The 21,054-nt window shown below is 50.1% G+C and overlaps 1 protein-coding gene across 5 annotated transcripts in view; it reads right to left on the bottom strand.

Annotated features, from left to right (window-relative positions):
• PKNOX2 (PBX/knotted 1 homeobox 2) overlaps positions 1 to 21,054 on the bottom strand; it is a 283,014-nt gene that overhangs the window by 151,983 nt on the left and 109,977 nt on the right. The gene's annotated exons all lie outside the window — the stretch shown is intronic.

Raw genomic sequence — 21,054 nt, 5'->3', positions numbered from 1 at the left:
GGGCCCATCCAGGCTCCCACAGCAGAAGCCATGGCCGAGTTGCTGGTCAGTGCCCCGCAGCAGGGCAAGGTGGGCCCTGCCCAGGGTCCTGAGAGGAAGAGGCCCGTTAGCTGGAGCAAAGGGCATGGTTTTGAGCAGCACCTATCGTTTCCTGTGGGGCAGGCTCAGTGTGCAAGAGCAGGACAGGGGTCTTCCTGTGCGATGCCCGGGGCCCACAGAAACAGACCAAACTCCTGGTGCTCACCGAGGGAGCTAGAACCAGACCGCAGGTCGAACAGGGAGGTTACTTTATTGGTCATTTATTACAGAATTTTTAAAAATGTTGAAGCTGATGGAGATTATAGGGACCACTTTTTATATGTCCTGGCTCAGGGTCTAGAACACAGTAGATACCCCCAAAAGGTTATGGGATCAATGAATGAATGAGTGAATGGAGAGGGAAGCAGATGTCTGAAACTGATCTCGTGACGATGTGCTGAGACCCTAAGATAGTGACGGTGTGCTGAGACCCTAAGATAGTCATCCAGGAGAAAACCATGCTCTGCACACTGATCTGCCTTTCGGGGTCATGTTTGAGAACCAGTGCTGAGCAGGGTAAATCCTGGTGAAGCAGAATCCACCCCAATTCTGTCTGATCGACCTGCATGGAGTCCCTGGCATATGGCAGACACCGTAGTACTTCACTGCCCTTCCATCCAGCACAGGATGAATCAGGCTGCGCGGTGGCGTTCACAGCGCTGCTGCAGCGGCTGAGGCTGCCATGGGCCTGGCTGCAGCAGAAGCTGAAGCCCAGGGCGAGAGACACGTTCTCTGCATCCTCTGGGCTCACAAGCAACCTCTGGTGTGTGTTAAAGGGGAGCAGAATGACCCCTCCCACCTGGCCCTCCCGAATCAGGGGGTCCTCCACACACTGGTAGCCCGGGAGGGGGGGTGGCAGAGAGGGGCTTGGGCTGCCACAGGCTTCTCTCCCCTGCCGCCTCCTCTGCAGCTCTCTCACTGGCCCTGTTTTTCAGACCTCCAGTAATAAAAACAAGCCAATAAAATGAACATGAAAATATATTCATTAGGATTTATAATGCTCATTAAAACTGCCTGTGTACGAAAGCATGACTTAGCTTCATATAAGTGGGGAAAAATGCAAATTATACAGCATGCAAAGAAGATATTTTCCTAATCGTCCAATCAAATGTCAGCCCAATTATCTGTGGCCAACCCAATGGGTTAAAATTATACTCTCTCTCCTTGGACACAGTGAGGCGCCTGAAAGTGTTTCATTTTAATAAAAATGAAATCTGGACCCTGCAGAAAACCAGCTTCACTAATGACGTGTTTACACAGAGAAAGACAATTTCTAGTTAATGGTGATTACTACCGAGAACAAATTAAACTTCCCAGAGTATATGGGTTAGAGATAATGGGAAAGGGGGGAAAAAGTTATGGTTTTAGTGTGTGTACGGCGGCATGGGGGGGACAGTGACAGAGGAAGAAAGAAGCTGAGGAAACTTCAGGAGGAAGTTGGCATGGGTGCAGAGGACAAAGCGTGAGGGGCTGACTGCATTGGTTCCGCCGGGGCCCAGCCAGCAGCTTGGGCCGTGGGCGCTGGCAGCTGGCTCTGGGCTCTCAAAACCCCAGGCTATGCCGAAACCGGTTTGGCTCAGTGGATAGAGCCTCGGCCTGCGGACTGGAAGGTCCCAGGTTCAATTCTGGTCAAGGGCATGTACCTGGGTTGCGGGCACATCCCCAGTAGGAGATGTGCAGGAGGCAGCTGATCAATGTTTCTCTCTCATTGATGTTTCTAACTCTCTATCTCTCTCCCTTCCTTTCTGTAAAAAATCAATAAAATATATTTTAAAAACAACAACAAAAAAAACCCAGGCTGGGCAAGGTCCCATTCACCCTGCTAGCTCAGGCCCTTGGGAATCTGCCATTCTTTACTTCTTGGGAAAGCAAGTAACTGATTCCCACCATTGCCCAGTCATTAGGAGCACACGACAAGTGGTTCCTATTTCACTCCACTGGCTTAGTGATGGCAGAGACTGAGGCCGGCCTGGGCAAGTAAGCTTGAGATGGGCGATGGAGGAAGCAGACGGGCAGGAGACAGAATGAGAAAATACCCATCATGATGGTAAGGTAACTTCACCTACCCTTTACTAAGTCCTTACCTCTGGAGGGCACTGTTCTAAAACATTATCTTATCAAATTTTTTAAAAAATTATTTCAGAGAGGAAGAGAGAGAGAGAAACACCAATGATGAGACAAAAATCATTGGTCAGCTGCCTCCTGTACGCCTCACACTGGGAATCGAGCCTGCAACCCGGGCATGTGCCCCTACTGGGAATCGAACTACGACCACTTGGTTCATAGGAAGATGATCAACCACTGAGCCACACCAGCCGGGCAAACATTATCAATTTTTATCCTTACCTGGGGGGCACTATTATCATCTTCTTCCTCAATTTCAAAGCAAGGAAACTGAGGCCGAGAGATGTTACCTAACTGCTCAATGTCACATGCCTAGTAAGAGTAGTTGGGTTTCTAACCCCGATATGATTCCAACGGCCATGGTCCTAACCATTACACACACTGTCTTGTTGGAATAAATATGGAGCCCTTTACTGTTGCTATCCTGCAGGCCAGCTCACTGTCCACCTGCCCCGTGCACTCAACTTTCTGTCCCCTCCGTTGGCCATTAGAGGCCATGAAGATGCTCTCTCAATGGCAAAATCTCACGAACTGCCAGGCCCCCTCTTCCAGCTCCTGCAGCCAGGTGAGCAGGGCGGGAGGAGGGGGGAGCCAGGATTCTTCCAGTGCAGTTTTAATGTATGTTCTTTTGTAAACAAGAACAATCATTTGTGAACAGGCCCAGATGCAAACAGTCCCCAAATCAGGAATTCGAGCTCAGAGGCGCAGAATAATACAGCTTTGGGGAAGATTTAATAATAGTAAAATTAAAATTATAACTGAAGCATAATGAAGAATGAGGTACAAACAGGCGCTGCAAAAGAAAAAAAACACACAAAACCCTGCACAGATTGGCCCCTATGGGGTAGAGATTGGTTGAGAGCAACAGTAAACAATGCACAGAAATGCAACTTAATTATCTCGCAATTCTTAGCATTCTACCAAAGCCACACGGATGGCTTTGATGTTGGCAGCAGCCGGGCAGCAGCACAACCGCTCTCTGTGTCTCCTGCTCCTGGAGGAAGATCATTACTAAGAACTGTGCAATGACTCCAGCAGCCGAGCCAAGAGGAGCAGTGGGACTGATCTGCTGAGAAACCAGAAAGCGGACAACCACCTGGCAAGAAATCCTCCTCCTGGGGCTACCAGGGCAGAAGCAGGTGGACAAAAAGGAAGCTCTGAGGATTGGGCACGAGGATCAGGACACTGGTAGGGGAGGCTCCGCTGACAACCTGTCCTCAGAGCTAGGTGGATAGGCCTCCTTGGGGAGCCCCATCTCTCAGCCCCAGAATTGGCTTAGAGCAGTGATGGCGAACCTATGACACGCGTGTCAGAAGTGACACGCGAACTCATTTTTTTGGTTGATTTTTCTTTGTTAAATGGCATTTAAATATATAAAATAAATATCAAAAATATATGTCTTTGTTTTACTATGGTTGCAAATATCAAAAAATTTCTATATGTGACACGGCACCAGAGTTGTTAGGGTTTTTCAAAATGTTGACACGCAGAGCTCAAAAGGTTCGCCATCACTGGCTTAGAGAGTACTGGGTACCTGCTGGGTAGAATCTGGCCTGCTCCCTGTCCCATCTCCCACCCCCACACCCCCCAAACACAGTGAGTGCCACCCAGTCGGGAATGTCTTTGTTATTTCTGGGTTTGCCCCTGAGGTGCCAGCCAGGGTTCTGGGCAGTGGGGGAAGAGACCAGAGGAAGGATGACCCTTGATTCTCAGTGAAATGTCTCTGTTAAGGATGCTTCTGATGACGTCTATAGCGATAATTTGGGACATCCATATCTAGAGACCCAGCTCTAAGACCCCATGGCTGCTTCCTCTCTTCTGGACTCGCCCCAGAACAGAATAAGGAATGTAGCACCCTGCCACTCCTCCATTTCCTTCCCCTTAGGAGCCCCCTTTATTCTTGAGAATGGCTATTCTCAGGAAGGGGGGGGGATTTCATTGTTTGGTTGGTTGGCTGGGTGCAGTCCCACCTGAAGGAGGGGGGATGGGCAAGATGACCCCTGGTGATGACAGGCATATACAGAGAACGTAGAAGCCAGCACTGTGGACCCCAAAGTCCCTCTGGCAGGCTTGCTCAGATCTTCACCTCCTCCCCTCTGCTGTCCAGTCTCCTAGGAGAGCTCCTGACTTTGTTAACTTGAAGTGCAGACATCTCTTCCTTCACCTCAGCCCCCTGCCCTCAGCAGGCTCGGCACCTTTTTATTGGTTATTTTGTTCAGGAATCAAAGACTTCCTGTGGACTTGGGTGACCCTGTCTCTGGTAACCAGGTGAGCCCCTGAGTGGATGGTCCCTGATGGAATCCTGGTTCCCATCACCAAGGGGCAATGTCACCCCAGTGCCTGGCACAGGGAAAGCTCCCCACAAGCACGGGTGGGATGGAGGAACACAATGCCCAGGGCCTAGGGCTTCAGGGCCACTGCCATTCTCATCCTCCTCCTGTCATTTTCACCTTGGGGGTGGCTCAGTCTCATTTGAAAAACTGGCCTCAAGTTGTGAGTGAGGCAGGAGCTCAGGGCCAAGGAGTTTGTGGGACAAAGAGCCATTCCTAGTGGCTGGAAACCTAAAAGAAACCTGTATCTCATTCTCACTAGGTAGGAACCAGGCACAGCCCTGAGCCCTGGGCATGTATTAGCTCATTTCATCTTCACAAGGTGGGTTTTCTATCCTGCCAACTCCACTAACTGGCCCTGTGACCACGTGATAGTCACTTTCTCTCCTGGGCCTTATTCTCTCTCTCGTCTATAAAGTGAAGAAGAGTGAGCACTAATCTGGAATATCCACTAGACCAGCGGTTCTCAACCTGTGGGTCGCGACCCCTTTGGCGGTCGAATGACCCTTTCACAGGGGTCGCCTAAGACCATCCTGCATATCAGATATTTACATGACGATTCATAACAGTAGCAACATTACTGTTATGAAGCAGCAACGAAAATCATTTTATGGTTGGGTCACAACATGAGGAACTGTATTTAAAGGGCCAGAAGGTTGAGAACCACTGCACTAGACTGTAGTCTCTAAAGGACAGGGACTGGTACCCACATTCACATCCTCAATATCTAGCACCATCCTGGCACAGGGTAGAGCTTTAGTAAATGTTAAATGGAGGAAGTTATGTTCTGTTTAGCTCTGCTCCAGGCTTCTCAGCCTACATTTCCCATTGTCGTGTGGCACAGGCCAGTTTCCCATTCCTCTTGGGCTCAGGAGGCCTTGTCTGTGAGTCCAGGAGACCCCGAGGACCTTGGACACAGAATTCACCTGGATCCTCTTCTCAGTGTTATGGGAAGTGAGGCAGGGACACCTGAGCAGATAGAGGACTCTGTGTCACCCAGCTTGGATGAGAGGCCCCTTCACAAAGCGGTCCCATCTCCTGCATGGCCTCAGGCACAGGAACTCCAACCAGCCTGGGCGCGGGACAGGGAGAGCTGATGGTCCTCTTCATCTTACAGATGCAGGAACTGAGGCTCAGGAAGGGTCAGCCTCTTGCCCAAAGTCATGCTGCTGTTTCGGGACCAGAACCCGGCTCTCGGAGCTAGTACGTCGTTCCCCCATTTCTCCCTTCGCTGCCCCAGGCAGTGGCCAGGGCCTTGGTAAGGAGGGAGCTGCTGGAGGCATGGCCCTGCCCTTCTTGAGGGCAGAATCTCTTAACACCCATGGCAGCCTTGGAGGAATGTCAATCAGAGTGACTTTTTGCACTTAAATATTTAAAGACACATTTTAGTCTTTGTAAAACACTGCTTGGCCATTGCCCCGGTGCTAATCTCTGAGCGGGATGTTGATGCACACGCCTCCTCACTCAGTTGTCTAAAGTACAACGGCTACATCTCTGCTTGTTTGTTTCCTTGTGTGCTCTCTCCAGCCCCTGGGAGCTGAGGAGCCTGGCGTTACATAAGCACCTCATCAGAATAAACATCCAGCTAGACACTGCTTCCTCCAGTCCCAGCCCTGGGGAGAGCTCACCTATACCCCAACCTTCCCAGCATGTGGGGGAGATTTCTGTCCTAGCAGCGGCCCCTATTCCAGGCAGCCGCCCTGGGGAGCTGAGCACATGACTCAAGTGCGGCGTGTCTGGGCAGCTTGCTCCTTCTGTAACGGACAGGGATAGGGATCTCCTTTACTCTGACCTCCAGCCCGCCCCCTAACCCACACATCCTGGCATCCTTAATAGCAAGTATTTATTCATAGAAAACCTACTGTGTGTGAGGATCTGTGCTGGGCACCAAGGATATAAAGAGGAGTAAGCCAAGGTCCCTTCCTGGAGCTGAAGTGACAGACTCGCAAAGAAATCACTATTGAGAGATGAATGTATTCTGGGAACCAGTTGGGAAGGAGGGTCTGGCTCTGCCAGGGAATCAGTGGCACTCACACAGGGCCTTGAAGGACATGAACAAATGAATGAATGAACGAACGAACGAACGAGTTAGGATGTATACACTGAGAAAGTAATACATGACAGGAGGCGTGAAGAGCCATAAGGAAAACAGCATGTGTAGGACTGAACCAAGCCACTTCTCTTTGGCCTCGGCTGCTCCCAAACTGGCTCTGGTCCAGCCGGACTCCCTCTTTTCGTGACTCTAAGTAGGAAGCTGCTGGCTGGGGAGCCCTGGTAGTCTGTTTACTTACGTAACCTCTCTGTCCACCGTTCCCTCCTTGGTAAAATAGAGTCAATAATAATACCTGCATGATAGAATTATTGTGAGGACTAAATGAGATACTACATGCAAGTGCTTAAAGGAGTGCCTGGGGCATAGTAGGCCTTGAAAAATATAGAAGTTATTATTATTACTTTTATTACTATAACCACCACTGTTGCTGGCCAGCTTCCAGCAACAAAATTGGAAAATGCCTCAGAAGCACAAAAACATGCTGGACGTACTTCATTCATCCACGTGGTGTAAGCTCCAAATTCTTCACTTCCAACCCAAACAGATCAGACGCGGCCTTCCTACTCTTCCTCAACTATAAAATAAAAAGCTCTTTAGAAGAGGCAGCCCTTCGCCGTGGGAGCTGCTTGGGCAATGCTCAAAGGCCTTGGTATCGGTTAGGTTGCCTGGGTCAGAAGTCAGAGCCAAAAAAAAGAAGTCAGAGCCAACAGGTGACCGGCTCAGCTCAGAGCGAGAGCACACAGGTGTGCTAATGAGCTCTACAGATGCAACTGCGTGGCCCTTCCGAGGAGAACACCCTGAGATGTTCTAAATTCAGATTATAGCAGCCGAGAAGCGAGAGGAAGAGACAGAGCAGCTAGCCTGTTGGTAGCTGTGGACCAGCTCTGACAACACTGCTCAGATCCTGTGGATCTGTTGGAACTTCTGGTTGGTTTCCAGGTGGCTATTCTGCAGGTTCTCCCAGCCGGGCACCATTGAATTCCAGGAGCCTCCGTTACGTGTGGGCTTCCGGGCTGCTGCCCACAGCCTCTCCACAGGAGCGGGCATTCCTCTTTGCAGACTGGGAGCCTCTCCCAGAGCTGCCCACTTCTCCCACCCCTGTGCCTATAGCTGATGTAAATTCTTTTTTTGCTGTTGATCCTCACCAGGAGATATTTTTCCATTGATTTTTTAAAGAGAGTGGAAGGCAGGGGGATAGACTGAGAGAGGGAAACATCGATGTGAGAGAGACACATCGCTTGGTTGCCTCCCATACACGCCCCGTCTGGGGTCAGGGATTGAGCCTGCAACCGAGGTATGTGCCCTTGACCAGAATTGAACCCAGGACCCTTCAGTCCTTGGGCAGATGCTCTCACCATAGAGCTAAACCGGCTAGGGCTGATGTAAATTCTTTCAGATGACTTGCATCCTTCTTCCCCCTTTCCTTCCTTAATGCATAAAAACACTTGCAAACTCCAGAAGGACAGGCTGGCTTTCCCACCTCCCCATGCTGCTGCTGGTTTAGACCTCCTGTCCCATGACCAGTGCTTTTTAGCTAGCAATGGCCCAAACCCTGTTTTTATAGACTTTAAGCCGTGGAAATTAACAGTTTTTGTTGAGCACCCCTTATAAGAGCGAGTTCATGCCGTCAGACAACCCACAGGCCCCCCGGGGAAGGTGCTGGGGTTCCACAGTGTCCTTGGGGAATGTTACCCAGCATTTGCTGGGACTTGAGCCTGGGACTTGCTGGGGGAGCTAAGGACCTCCATGGAGTACCAGCCTCATCCTGGTGTTGGGAACCCCAGGACACACATTCACCCGCTGCCCAAGCCAGAGAAGTGGCCCTCATCCCCGATGGCCGCCTCCCTCACCACCGCTCCCACTGCAAGCCGGTCATTTCTCCCCCTGCAATGCCTCCCAGGTGTACACAGTGCTCTCTTTCTCGGCTGCCACTTCCTGCAGGCAGGGCGGCATCTCCAGCAACAGCTTCCTAAAGGCCTCCTTGCCTTTTTTTTTCCTCCTTCCTCCATCCATCCTATGTACTGAAGCAAGAACAGTCTTTCCAAAACACAGATCTGGCCAAATCAACTGCTTAGAAATCATCTATGTCCCACCCCTCCCTCGGTGACCTCCAGCTCCCCCCTCACCGTGGCCTCTGTCCACTCGGTGGTCCCACTGGAAGGTAAGTCCTGCATTGCACCTCTCCTGCAATGCCCTCTCTACATGCTTAAGTTCCTCTGCCCGGAGTACTTTCGCCCACTCCCTTGACACTTGGCTAACTCCTCATCCTTCAAGTATCAACTCAGACCCCTCCTCCCACAAGCAGTCTTCTGTGACGCCACAATTTTATTAGGTGCCCTGCCCAGTGCTCTCGGCATGTTCTGCCCTTGCCTGATCCCAACACAGCCTCTTGCACTAGAAGTGCCTGCTTTCCTGTCACCTGTCTCTATTCTTCACTGTTCTCTACACTCCAAAAGGGCACATCTGCATCCTGAATGATGCCCGAACAAAGCCAGCAATAAACATGTGTTAATGAATAACAAATGAACAAATGAATGGATAAGGAGCAAATGAATGAATGACTTAGGATATATAAATGGAAAATAATAACCCTTAACAGGAGGTCATCACCACAGTGGCAACAGAAACACAGGACAGTGGGGGAAAGGTCTAGGACTGATCAGCAGGCGAGCAAGAGGGGGAGGGAGGGGCCTGGCAGAAAGGCCAGGAGGACATCTGAATAAACAGGTCCTTTCTATCCTATGCCCCATCCTCGGAAATCTCAGCTCCCTGAGACTGAGGTTCATCAATAAGGAGGATTATACTATTTTATAAACTTTCTTTAAATTAAAATCAGGAAACACACACACATCCGCATCTACCCCACAGACATCTTCGTCGCTGAAAAGTTCTCCCTATAAAATAAAAGAAGCTGTTTAAATGTCTTCCTTCCAAGCCAGCCCCACAGAGCTGGAGCTGAGAATACATTAGCCTTTAATGAAGTGAGACTCTCATCTTCCAGGAGACACCTCATTTAGCGCAATTGTTTCAGAGCCATTACAGAAAGACAATTACAAGGAAGCGGGGAGAGTAATTGGAAATGCTGGCAGGAGTTGGGCGAAATGATAATAAATAAAAATATTCAACCTAATAAGCTTCCAGGAGGGGGTGGGATGAAGAAAATCAACATAATTAGAACTGAACCTTAGCAAGGAAAAACAGACAGCAGGGTGGCAAGTGCTCAACTTGTACAGGAAGAGAGAAGAAGTCGCATGCAGGGACCATGATGCCCGGGCTGCAGGCCGCTGGCCCCTCCGGAAGCTGCTGGAGGGCGGTGGGGGTGCCCACAGCTCACAGCTCGGTGAAGGCTCTGAATGCGCTGTTCCTGGCCACGGAACCCGGGGGTTGTGGGGGGGGGGGGGGGGGGCAGGCCAGCCTGGCGCAGCCAGAGGTCCTCCGTGTGCTGAGAGAAGGCCCAGGGAGGCCAGGGCAGAGCCCAGCTGCGCCCTGATTCTGCCACCTCTTTCTCTAGTCCTGCAGCCACGGGCGAGAGGCCTCAGCTTTCTGGGCTGTGCTCTCTCACTGTAAGATGAGGGAGGCGAGCTGTAAGACCTAGGAGCAGTCTATCTGTCTTCTGTGGAGGCCGCCTCCCTCTCAGGTTCATTCCTTATCTGATAGGCCCCTCTGCGGTTCTGAAATTTCAACACAGGGTCTACAAGTTAAGCTGAGAGACTCAGCCTGAGCATCATTTATATACGAATCACTTATGACCCATTGCACTGCCCCAGGGATGCTGACCACACGCTGCTTGTTCTGGCCTGGCCACGCCCGCCAGGGTCTAGAACACACAGCTGCTGGAACATGACTGTGTGTTGGTGGGTCTGTCTCCCTAAGAGGCTGGGAGCAGTAGCCGGAGCATGTGCAGAGGAAATGGAAACAGGCCTGTTGTTTCAAAATAACCCCAGTGAACGGGGAGTGCTGACTTACATTACGAAGATTTCTCGTTTGGCTGGCTTCTGTTTAGCTGCTTTTGAGGGAAAGGAATGTAAGTAATTTGAGGTTGGGGACCTCGGATTTGTCACCCATACCTAGCTCAGAACGTGGTACACAGTAGACATATTTTTTTGTTGCATAATGGGTCTCTAGTAAATACATTGTGTACTGTCTGGAATAGACACTGGGAGTTAAGTCAAAGTCAAATTTTAAAGCTTTAAAAGATTCTCAGATCGTCTCAATCAATTCAAATAAATATAATTCAAGTCACACTGATTTACCAAGTGCCTACAGTGTGCCACACCTGGACACTCACAGGGGAATAGGACCCTAAGTTCCTTTCCCTAAAGAATTTGCTGTGTAGCCAGATTCAGGGTGTAAAGCTTTGGGCAGGAAGTAGGGCCACACTAGGGGGTGGGATGTTTGTGTGGAGACACTAACAAATAACTGTTGTCTCACCTCCTAAACAATGGGCAGTGACCCAACTCCATGGACCTCAGTTGAGTTTACAACCCGAACAGTAAAAAATTTTAATACACCTTCAATATATACATATGGAACATGCATGTGTGTGTGTATATTAGACATACTGTTCTACCAATGCATGATGGTTCTTACGGAACACAGTCAATAATAGAAATCTAACAAGGATGAGATAAAAATACAAATATATGAAGTTGTAATGTTTTCTTCTCTTATTCCAATGGCCCATCTTGCTTACTCTGTTTTGGAGACTTTGCATGTAGAGTATCGGTTTCCTGAGACTTGACAGGCCTGCCCCACAGAAGTAATTCCAGTCTGCTCAGTATACCAAACAGAATTTAACACCTGTTTTTCTTCTGCTGGCCACAGTATCCAGTTTCCAGTGATTGGTGACAAATGTGCCTCCACGTCCATTAGAACACTGGGACAGAGAAGTCCAAGCAGAGGATGGGAGAAGAACCCAGACACCTCCCTCTGAGAGAAGCCAGGAGTAGTCCCATTCATTCATTCATTCATTCATTCATTCAGAACGCGTGTACTGTAAATTCCACCAGGTGCAGTGAGGGTGACACAACCATCAGCCATGGGCCCTGCACTGACCAGCTGCATGAAGAGGACTGACGCAGATACACTTGGGATGTAGGTGGACACTGGCCAGTGTTGGAGATTCAGGCCAGATGCTCTGGGAGGAGAAACTGCTTTTGCAGAGGGATCTTAGATTTGTGGAAGAGGTGGCATGGGATCAGGGAGGATGGGCAGGGCCTGGCCGTGCAGAGGGAGAAGAAAGACTTTTCAGGAAGAGGAAATGTCTGTGGCAAAGACACAGGCACAGTGAATTAAGGGGGTCATTCTTCTCTGCCTGTCCTCGGCTCCATCTGGAGATCCCATCCTGAGGCCAGTGGGAGGGAGAAAATACTTACTAGAATTGCAAATAAAAGAGGCAGTGACATGCTCTGGGAATGAACACCCCGGAAACTAGAGTGAGTCCTGCTGCCCTGCCTGCCTCCCTTCACACTGCCAGTGGTTTGTCCAACAAGACAAGCATTTATTTTTTTATTTTTCCTCTTTTATTTTTATTTTAAATCTTTAATGTTGAAAGTATTACATATGTCCCCTTTTTTTCTCCCATTGACGCCTTATAGCCCACCCCTGCCCCGCCCCAGATCTTTACCACCCTATTGTCTGTGTTCATGGGGGATACACACACACACACACACACACACACACACACACACACACACACGTTCTTTGGTTGATCACTTCCCACCCACTCACCCTCCTCAACTTTCCCTCTGAGATTCCCCAGTCTGTTCTATATTTTTATGTCTCTGGATCTATTTTGTTCATCAATTTATTTTGTTTATTAGATTCCACATATGAGTGAGATCATGTGATACTTGTCTTTCTCTGAGGGGCTTATTTCGCTTAGCATAATACTCTCCAGGTCCCTCCATGCTGCCTCAAAGGGTAAGAGATCCTTCTTTTTCACTGAAGACAAGCATTTATTAAGTGCCAATGACTAACAGGAGAGGAAGGCATGCTAATAACAGGCCTTCTCTTCTGCTAGGGATGGACTGAAAATGATCTGGCCTTCAGGCAAGGCAGAGCAGGTGACCCCAGGGCCCATGCTGGGTCTAGGATGCTCCACTCTGAACTCTTTACCTGGACTCTTTTACTTGGGCGACGCATCTCTAGTAAAGACATTATCGTGTGATAAACAGTCACAGTAAGATGACCAAGGTGCACCAGGAGCTCAAGAAAAATAAGCCCCTGGCTGCGATGTGGTCACAGACTACACATCACCCAGAAACGAGCTCTAACCAGGTAAACAAGGGGGATGAAGGGCATTCTAAGCAAAGAGAACCTCACACGGAGAAGCAGAGAGACACAAAGGTACAGAAACCCCAAATCCTGCTAGTAAAGACAGATAGTCCTAGGACCCAACAAAACCAAAGAAAGCAGGAACCCTTGGACCCCAGGGAGGAGACAAGAAGCCCGAAGGTCACTCTCAGCTCACCCCGCTGTGCCTAGAGCTGGGTACTATACACAGTAAGTGCTTATTAACGTGTTGATTCTCGGAAGTAAGAGCTGGGATAAGCAATTCATTCTTACAAAGCCCCAGGCAGGGCCACATGTGGAGATGCAGTTATTAAATCTGATGAGAGAGGGAAGGAAGAGAAGAGGGAGGAGGAAGAGCTGAGATGGGGGGTGCTGCCCATCATCTTGTCGGGAGAGCACCGGCCCCTCGAGATCCAGGAGCAGGCACCGGGTCTCAAGGGGAGCTAGACAGACCCGTGGACAGAAAGGAAAACTAGCAACAGTGTTCTGACTCCTGAAGTAGCGTCAAGCATGCCCATTATTTCCGTCAATTTTCCCAACCACCCTGTAAGATGAGACTGCTCCTACTCTTTAACCAATGAAACCAAGGCTAAGACACGGTCCTGTCTTGTTAGAGGAGGACGTGGGAGAGCAGGATTGGCGTTCAATCACTGCACTCCCTTCTCCTGATGCTTCCACCAGGCAGACGGGAGGGCAAGGCAGAGATGGACACCAGCAGGTGGTGCACAGCCCCAGGTTCAGAATCCCCTCCCATCTCCTCGTGTTCCACTGCTTCGCCCCCACCCCCTGCCCCGCCAACATCCCTAGAGAAACCCAGCATTGGTGAGGACCTGCCCAGGGCCCAGGCTGGAGATGCCAGCAGTCCTCCCTGCTGGCTCTCTGGTGAGGGCATCTCAGAAGGACCCTCAGTAGACCAGCCCACAGCAGCCTCCCATCCCTCCTCAGCCTGCTCCTGGCTCCAGCCTTGATACATTTTGCATTTAGAAAGCCAGCACCCACCCTACAAAACCCCTAAGCCCTCCACAGCGTTGACATTGCTCTCCTCCCAGGAGTTGAGAGCCCTGGGTTCCAGTCTAGCCTCTACCACTAAACCCTCAGTGGCCCCAGGCAAGCTACTGCCTCATTGAACCTCAGTTTCCCCACTCAGTACTGAGGAATTCCATGATCTCTAAGGTCCTTGAGCATCCCATGAGCCTCTTCCTCACTCACTTCCCCTTTGCCTCCCTGCTCCACCCACAAAAGCCAGGAATCCCTTCCCTCTGGTGAGTCACCTGTAGGCTGACACCCCATCCTAGACCCTGGGGACCGCAGGCTCCGTCATCCTAGTGGCAAGGTCCCCGATTCAACACCAATACCAACTGCTTCATCTGAGAGAGAAGCCCAAGTGCAGTGGAAGCCGTGTGGACCTGAGTTCAAATCCCACTGCTCCTCTTCCTGGCCGTGGAACCAAGAGTGTGTTGTGTAACCTTTGGATTGAGCCTGGCTCCCTGAGCTGTGCTGGGAGAGGACCTGTCTCCGAGGGCTGGTGGGAGGCTGCTAAGGCATGAGGAGCGCTGAGTGCTGTGGCTGTCACACAGCTGACACTGGTTCTCTTCTTTGGTCCCCTAGATTAGTGCACCCCAGCCGTGGGGATCGCAGGGAAGAAGAGAGCTGCTGCCCATGCCCAGCCGTCACCATGGCTGAGCAGTTTCATGATGACAAAGTCCACCCTCCACCAGGAAAGGGCTCCCCCAAGGAGAGATCCAGGTGGGACACGTGAGTGTGACACTTTTTAAAAAATTGGATTTAAAGTTATGAAACAACAGCAGTGAAATCCTCCTGCCTCTGCAGGTACTGTGGCCCAGGTGGGAGTCAGGGGTATTAAACTCACCCGCCCTCTCTGACAAGACCGGGTGGTCCTGAGCCTGGACACAGTCCCTCTCATGGTCTCCTGCACCAGAGAGTGGCTGCACCACAAGTCCCAGCCTGGAGAGGGAACCATCTTGTGGACCAACCTCACGGGCACCCCCCAGGTGCCCCCGCCCCCCTAGCCTAATTCGGTCCTAAGTATTCCTAAGGTACCTCCCATTTCCCGCTGTAATAAATGGCACAGAATGCAAATGGAGGTGGATGTGGGACACAGATGTTTGCACTAATTTAATTGAGGGAACACCTTGGATTAAACACTTTGCAAAACACTCACAAACAGGTTCAGTGCATTCGGTAATGAAAAGCCTGCCAGCCTCTGGCACTGCTGTGGCTGCCTGGGGCTCCGGGAGAGTAGTGGGGAGTGGAGGGGGTTGGGGGACGCCATGAACAGGGTGGGGACAAGATGCCTCCAAACACAGGGCTGAGGCAAGGGAGCTGGTCCCTGCAAGGGCTTCCAGCGGATTCCCCACCAGCTGGGCCCGCTCAAAGAGACAGAATCCGGAGGGGCTGGGAGGGAAGGAAGCAGCACCTGCTTCCCCAGGTGGGTAACTGCTCACCTGTGGGGGTCAGCAACAGGCAGTGTCTCCCTATCCTCAGCTCCAACCTGCAGGCCTCACTGCCCATCTGGCTGATAGCCAGTTGCCCACCCATATGGGACTGGACTCCCAGGCCCAGTGACCCTGGGAAGATCAGCTGACTTGACCTTCTGGGTGTGCGCAGGAAGGTGAGAACTATCTCTCAGAAGTTTGGGGAATTGGCAGTGCTAAGTTCCCTGAAGCTTCTTCTTCCTCACCTTCCCCTACAGCTTAGGGCGCCTCAAAGCTCAATCCTGGGCATCTAGAAAACCTCCACCCTTCCCCTGGCCATTCGCCATCCACCCATTCATCCTCAGTACCTGCCTGAGAGGTGTGCTGTGGCGAAGGAGGAAGGCAGGCATGAGCAGTTCTGTGGTAAGTGCCCTCAGGGAGGCATGCATGGTAACCTGGAAGGGGACAGTGCACCAACGTGGCAGAGAGGGGAGTGGGGGAAAGGATTTCGGCAGAGATGATGAGGCACAGAAGTCTAGGCAATTGCAGAACCTCAGGAGAGACCATCCACTTGGGCCACATGGGGACAGGTGGCCGCATGAAGGTGGGCCTACTTCCACCAGCCTTCCCTCCCACCACGGCCCGAAAGTTTCCATAGTTGGGCAGATCTGGAATCAGCTTCTGTAATGATTGCTCTGTAAGCCTCAGAGTTCAAATCAGGGCTGATGATTTCATATTCCTAAAAACAGAATCCCTAATTTCCAAACACAATGATCACTTCAAGCGTAATGATCATTATAATAATAACCTCTCATACTTGTGTGGTTTTTTACAGTTTATAAAATACTTTCGAATATCTCCTACAATCTTCCACCAACAGCCCTTTGAGAAAGCTAGAATAGTTGGTATTAGTATTCTTGTTTTCTGGAAGAGAAAATTAAGTCCCAAGTTCCCATATGAAAATTACAGCACTAGGACTCACACTCAAGTTGTACTTGTCCACTCACTCAAATCATTCACTCAATTCATTCATTCAATCATTTTGTGCATCACAGAGTATTTGTTGAGCACCTACTATGTACTGAGAAGCACTTCACACTCAGAGCATGGCATGGTGGGGATGTTAAGATGAAGGGCAGTCACTGACAGACACACAAGGACCAAAGGGAAAATGCCAGGGAAAAAAGAGAAGCACCAAAACTCAGGACCCAAGAAAACCACAAAGCTAATCTCTTCAAACACTGCCTCAGTCTGTGTGTCTGTCTGTCTGTCTGTCTCTCTCTCATACACACACACACACACACACCCCACAGCCTGCACATGCACATATGACATACACACACTGCATACACACCCTTATTACACATGGAGGTCTGAGTTGTTCTCCTGGGCTGTCCCCATGCCCCCCAGCATGGAACACAGACTCCTCCACTCCTGGTGTCTCCACCACTGTCTGGGTAAGAGTCCAGAACTGGTCACCACAGGCCACTCTGTGGGGCCTGAGCTCTGCCCCATTTCCCAGCACACAAACCCAGACACAGGGACTCCCGCACATGTGTGAGACCCGGCCTCACAGGCAGCAAGTGTATGACACACTTCTGGTGGGGCTTAGATAAGGAAGGGCGGATGGATGGATAGACGAGTGGGTGAGTGGATGAATGGAGGGATGGGTAAATGGGTGGGGCAGGGGGAGATGGGCAAGCATAGGAGCTTTCACCTGCAATGGGTAGGTCCTGTGGGCCTCCCAGAGGGCCCAGTTACAGGACACTGCCCTGCCCTCTGACAAGGACAAAGAGCCCCAGTTCCCTCTGCAAACCCAACACCCTCCTTAGGATCCATGTGAGAATGTGGGACAGGAGACACTTTCACCTGGTACAGCCTGGCACACAGAAGGAATCAGGGCCTTTCCACCCCACAAGTAAAGGGACAGTAAAGGTGAAAGATCATCCATCAACTCCACACAGCTCCTGATCTCCAACCACCGTCCCTCCTGGGGTTTGGGGACCCACTAAGAGAGCCTCTCTATCATTCACCCTCTTCTCCTTGGTCTATTCATCCATCACTTCATTCATCCAACCTTGTAGGGTTCCTGTCATAGCCAAGCATGATTCTAGGCACTGGGATTAGGAGAAGAGTAAGGTTCAGTCCTTAACTTGGATAGACAGACAACCACAACTGGGTCCTGTGATGACACACGGGACAAAGGCGTGCAGCCACGTTTCAGGAAGAGGGACGCTTTGTAAGGAGGATCACGGGAGGTATGTGAGCTGGGTATTACAAGTGGAGCGGTTATCCAGGCAGAGGAGATTCTAGGCCAGTGATGGCGAACCTTTTGAGCTCAGCATGTCAGCATTTTGAAAAACCCTAACTTAACTCTGGTGCCGTGTCACATATAGAAGTTTTTTGATATTTGCAACCCATAGTAAAACAAAGACTTATATTTTTGATATTTATTTTATATATTTAAATGCCATCTAACAAAGAAAAATCAACCAAAAAAATGAGTTCGCGTGTCATCTCTGACAGGCGTGTCATAGGTTCTCTATCACTGTTCTAGGCAGAGGAAACAGCACCTCGAAAGCACTGAGGTGTGAAGCTATGCAGAGCATTTGGGAACGGGCATATTTGGGGATCAGGGGTGGAAGAGTGCCTGTGTGTCTAAGTGTCTGTAACTAACAGGAAAAAGGGAGCAACAAGGGTGTAGGAGATGAAACTGGACAAGTAGACAGGGTGGAGCTGCAAAGCCCCAGGTCAGCCAGGCCCAGGAAGCTGTGGATGATGAAGAACCACTGGGATGATGGAGCACAGGCCAGGCACAGTCAGATACAACAGCATTCATTAGGCTCCAGCTCTTGTAGGCACAATGCTGGGTTCCTCCAACCGTAGGAGGCTATCCTTGACTGATGATGAATGAATGTGAGGAGATGTTCCCTCTCTGATTCATGCAGATATCCCTGGAGAAATGGCCAGCTAACAGCAAATGCAAGGAGAGTGGTTCCCACATCCCCACCGTCTCCAGTATCATCCAGTGGCATCACCACTGGTCCCCTCCACCCACCACGCACAGCCGGAGCCACTGGGAGCAGTGCTTGGAAATCCTCAGCACCTCCTGGGATTCGGGAAGAACTTGAGAAGGAATAGTGGAGCCACAGAAAAAGAAAAGCGGAGGGGGGGGGGGGCGGAATTCCTCAGGCTGGACACTGATTTATGATTGTCTGGATGTCCAGCAAGCAGGAAGGAAAGGCAAGGAGGGTGGTGGCAGCCACCTTGCAGTTTCCAAACCCTGCTCCCCGCCTCTCTGGTCCTCCTGCTCAGAGCAAGGAGTTTCTCCCTCCTTCTTCCTCTTCCCTCCCCAATCTCCTGGTCCTCCTTCCCAGGCCCCCTCCAGAAAGGTTTATGGAAAAGACTTCAGATAGCCCCCCTCTCCTGCAGGCACAGTCACACCAACTGAAAGGAGATTTAATTAGCAAAATCTCGTTAGGCAAACGAAATTATCCGTAAGACAATAGTCCTCTGGACAGGGGGTATGATTAAACAAAGCCATTAATTGAGAGAGTCGCATTGGCAGCTCCCTGGATGCGTCCATCTCCCCGGCAGGCTCCACTTTGCTTCCTTGAGCCAGAGGAACCTTCTCCGCCCCCTCCCACCCGCCCCCTCCCCAGTTTGTCTCCCCTTCCACAGCCCCTTCAAGTCAGCCCTCTGCATCTCATCAGCAGCCTCCCTGCCACCAGATTCCTGCTAAAGTGCCTTGATTGCATAATGTCTATTTGCATAATGTAAATTGCAATCTCCTAGCTCGGGAGGCAGGAATCACAGAACAGCCATTATTTTTTACCACTCCACAAAAATTCTACATTTAGAAAGCAGATTTGCAGCTCAGAAAGCCACATAAATCTGAATCTGCCAGCAACGCCATTAAATCACACCAATTAAGCCGGACCAACGAAGAGCCCCTGTCACTGTTCCCTGCACACTTGAGGACCCCAGCCCAGACGGAGGCCCTGGCAAACTGGAGGCCACCTCAGCAGGGCTGGGAGCAGGAGCTGGGAGAGGTAGGAAATGATGTCTTATAAGCCTTAACACACACCCCAAGCACAGGCGCCCATTAAGACCTGGTGAGAAAGGAGAGAGGGGGCGGGACTAGTGTGAGTTATTTCTAAGCTTGTTGCCTGATTTCTTAAGGGCACACAATCTGTCTGCAGACTTCTGATTTATGGAGCAGGAGAGAGCATATGAGGAAGAAGCCTCTACCTGTGGCAAAGGTAGAGGGGAGAGCCACCGACTTCATGGAGGAGTGAACCGTCCCTGCCTTTAGCAGCTCTTCGATGGCCTGTTCTCTCTTCTCCCAAGTTCCCTCCAGCCAAGTGAGAGAAAACAGAGGACAAATCCTGCTCAGACTGGGCTGGGCTGGAATCTGAGTTCCTATAAGAGCTGTTTCCTGGGGTCACCAGGGGAAACGTGAGTCACAGGGCCCTGGAACGGGACATTCCCCAACAACTACTTATGATTCCAGCTTCCCCATGGCACTATACCTGGCTACTCTTGCCTCTTTATTGCTCATTCAATATTCATTCGTCAAAGGGCAAGATGCTAATGTGTATTATTAAAATATCAATAGTTTATGAGTGAACTTTTACGGAGGGTACAGTTAAAGGAAAGGTTCTTGACCATCGATGGCAGGTGAAATGGAGAGGAACAACCCCCCAGCTCCACCTTTTATTTATTCACTGGGTGGGTGAGTGACTGAGCCATGCTGGTAGCTATGGGTGCAGCAGTGGCTTGAGGGCTGTCACATGCTGGATTTCGTTTAGTCCCACAGAGTCCAGGAAGCGTGTACAATCTTAGACTGCGAGGAAGCCCAGGCTACATGGAGAAGCACATGAGCCTGGATGGTGGTCCGGCTAATGTCTCAGGCAAGGGCTAGTATTCAACCCCCAAATTATGAGCCTTTATATCAAGCATGTCAGACTCGCAGCCCACAACGAATATTTTTGCGGTCTAGCCAATATTAATAACGAACTACAACGTTCACTAATGGCTGATTACTATAATCGTGTTGCATTTATTTCCCTACGCACCTTACGAGCAGGCGCACCATTTCTCTCCACTAATACCAGCAGCAAATATTTTAGCAGTCAACTGCCATGTCATTAGTCTTGGACTGACTTGTTTGGTGCGCGCAATAGGAACTATTTCGCTTTCGGAGAACAAGAAAAATAGGTTTACTTTCATTACGCTTATTAATTTGTGCAGTTACTCAGTGTCTGGTAAGTTAATGTTCAAGAAAAAATATTAATTTTTATTAAAATGTTCTATTATTTTATGTTAACAATTATTTATTTCAGCCCTTTGTATTCATCATGTCTCTATCAAAATAAACCTATGTTTCTATGAAAACTGAAGCTTTTGTTTTTTTGCGGCCCACATAAACTTAAACCTTGTTTATTTGGCCCGTGTTAGCCTTTGAGTTTGACATGCTTGCTTTAGATCAGTGGTTCTCAACCTTCCTAATGCCGTGACCCTTTAATACAGTTCCTCATGTCGTGGTGACCCCCAATTTCATTGTTACAAATTGAACATAATTAAAGCATAGTGATTAATCACAAAAACAATATGTAATTATATGTGTTTTCTGATGGTCCTAGGCGACCCCTGTGAAAAGGTCGTTCGACCCCAAATGGGTCGTGACCCACAGGTTGAGAACCGCTGCTTTAGGTGATTCTAGCACCCAGATTTTTAT

The sequence above is a fragment of the Myotis yumanensis genome, unplaced genomic scaffold, assembly GCF_028538775.1.
Source record: "Myotis yumanensis isolate MYYU_CA2020_CCGP unplaced genomic scaffold, mMyoYum1.0.hap1 SCAF_19, whole genome shotgun sequence".
Taxonomy (NCBI): Eukaryota; Metazoa; Chordata; class Mammalia; order Chiroptera; family Vespertilionidae; genus Myotis; species Myotis yumanensis.
This window is presented reverse-complemented; position numbering and strand designations above follow the sequence as displayed.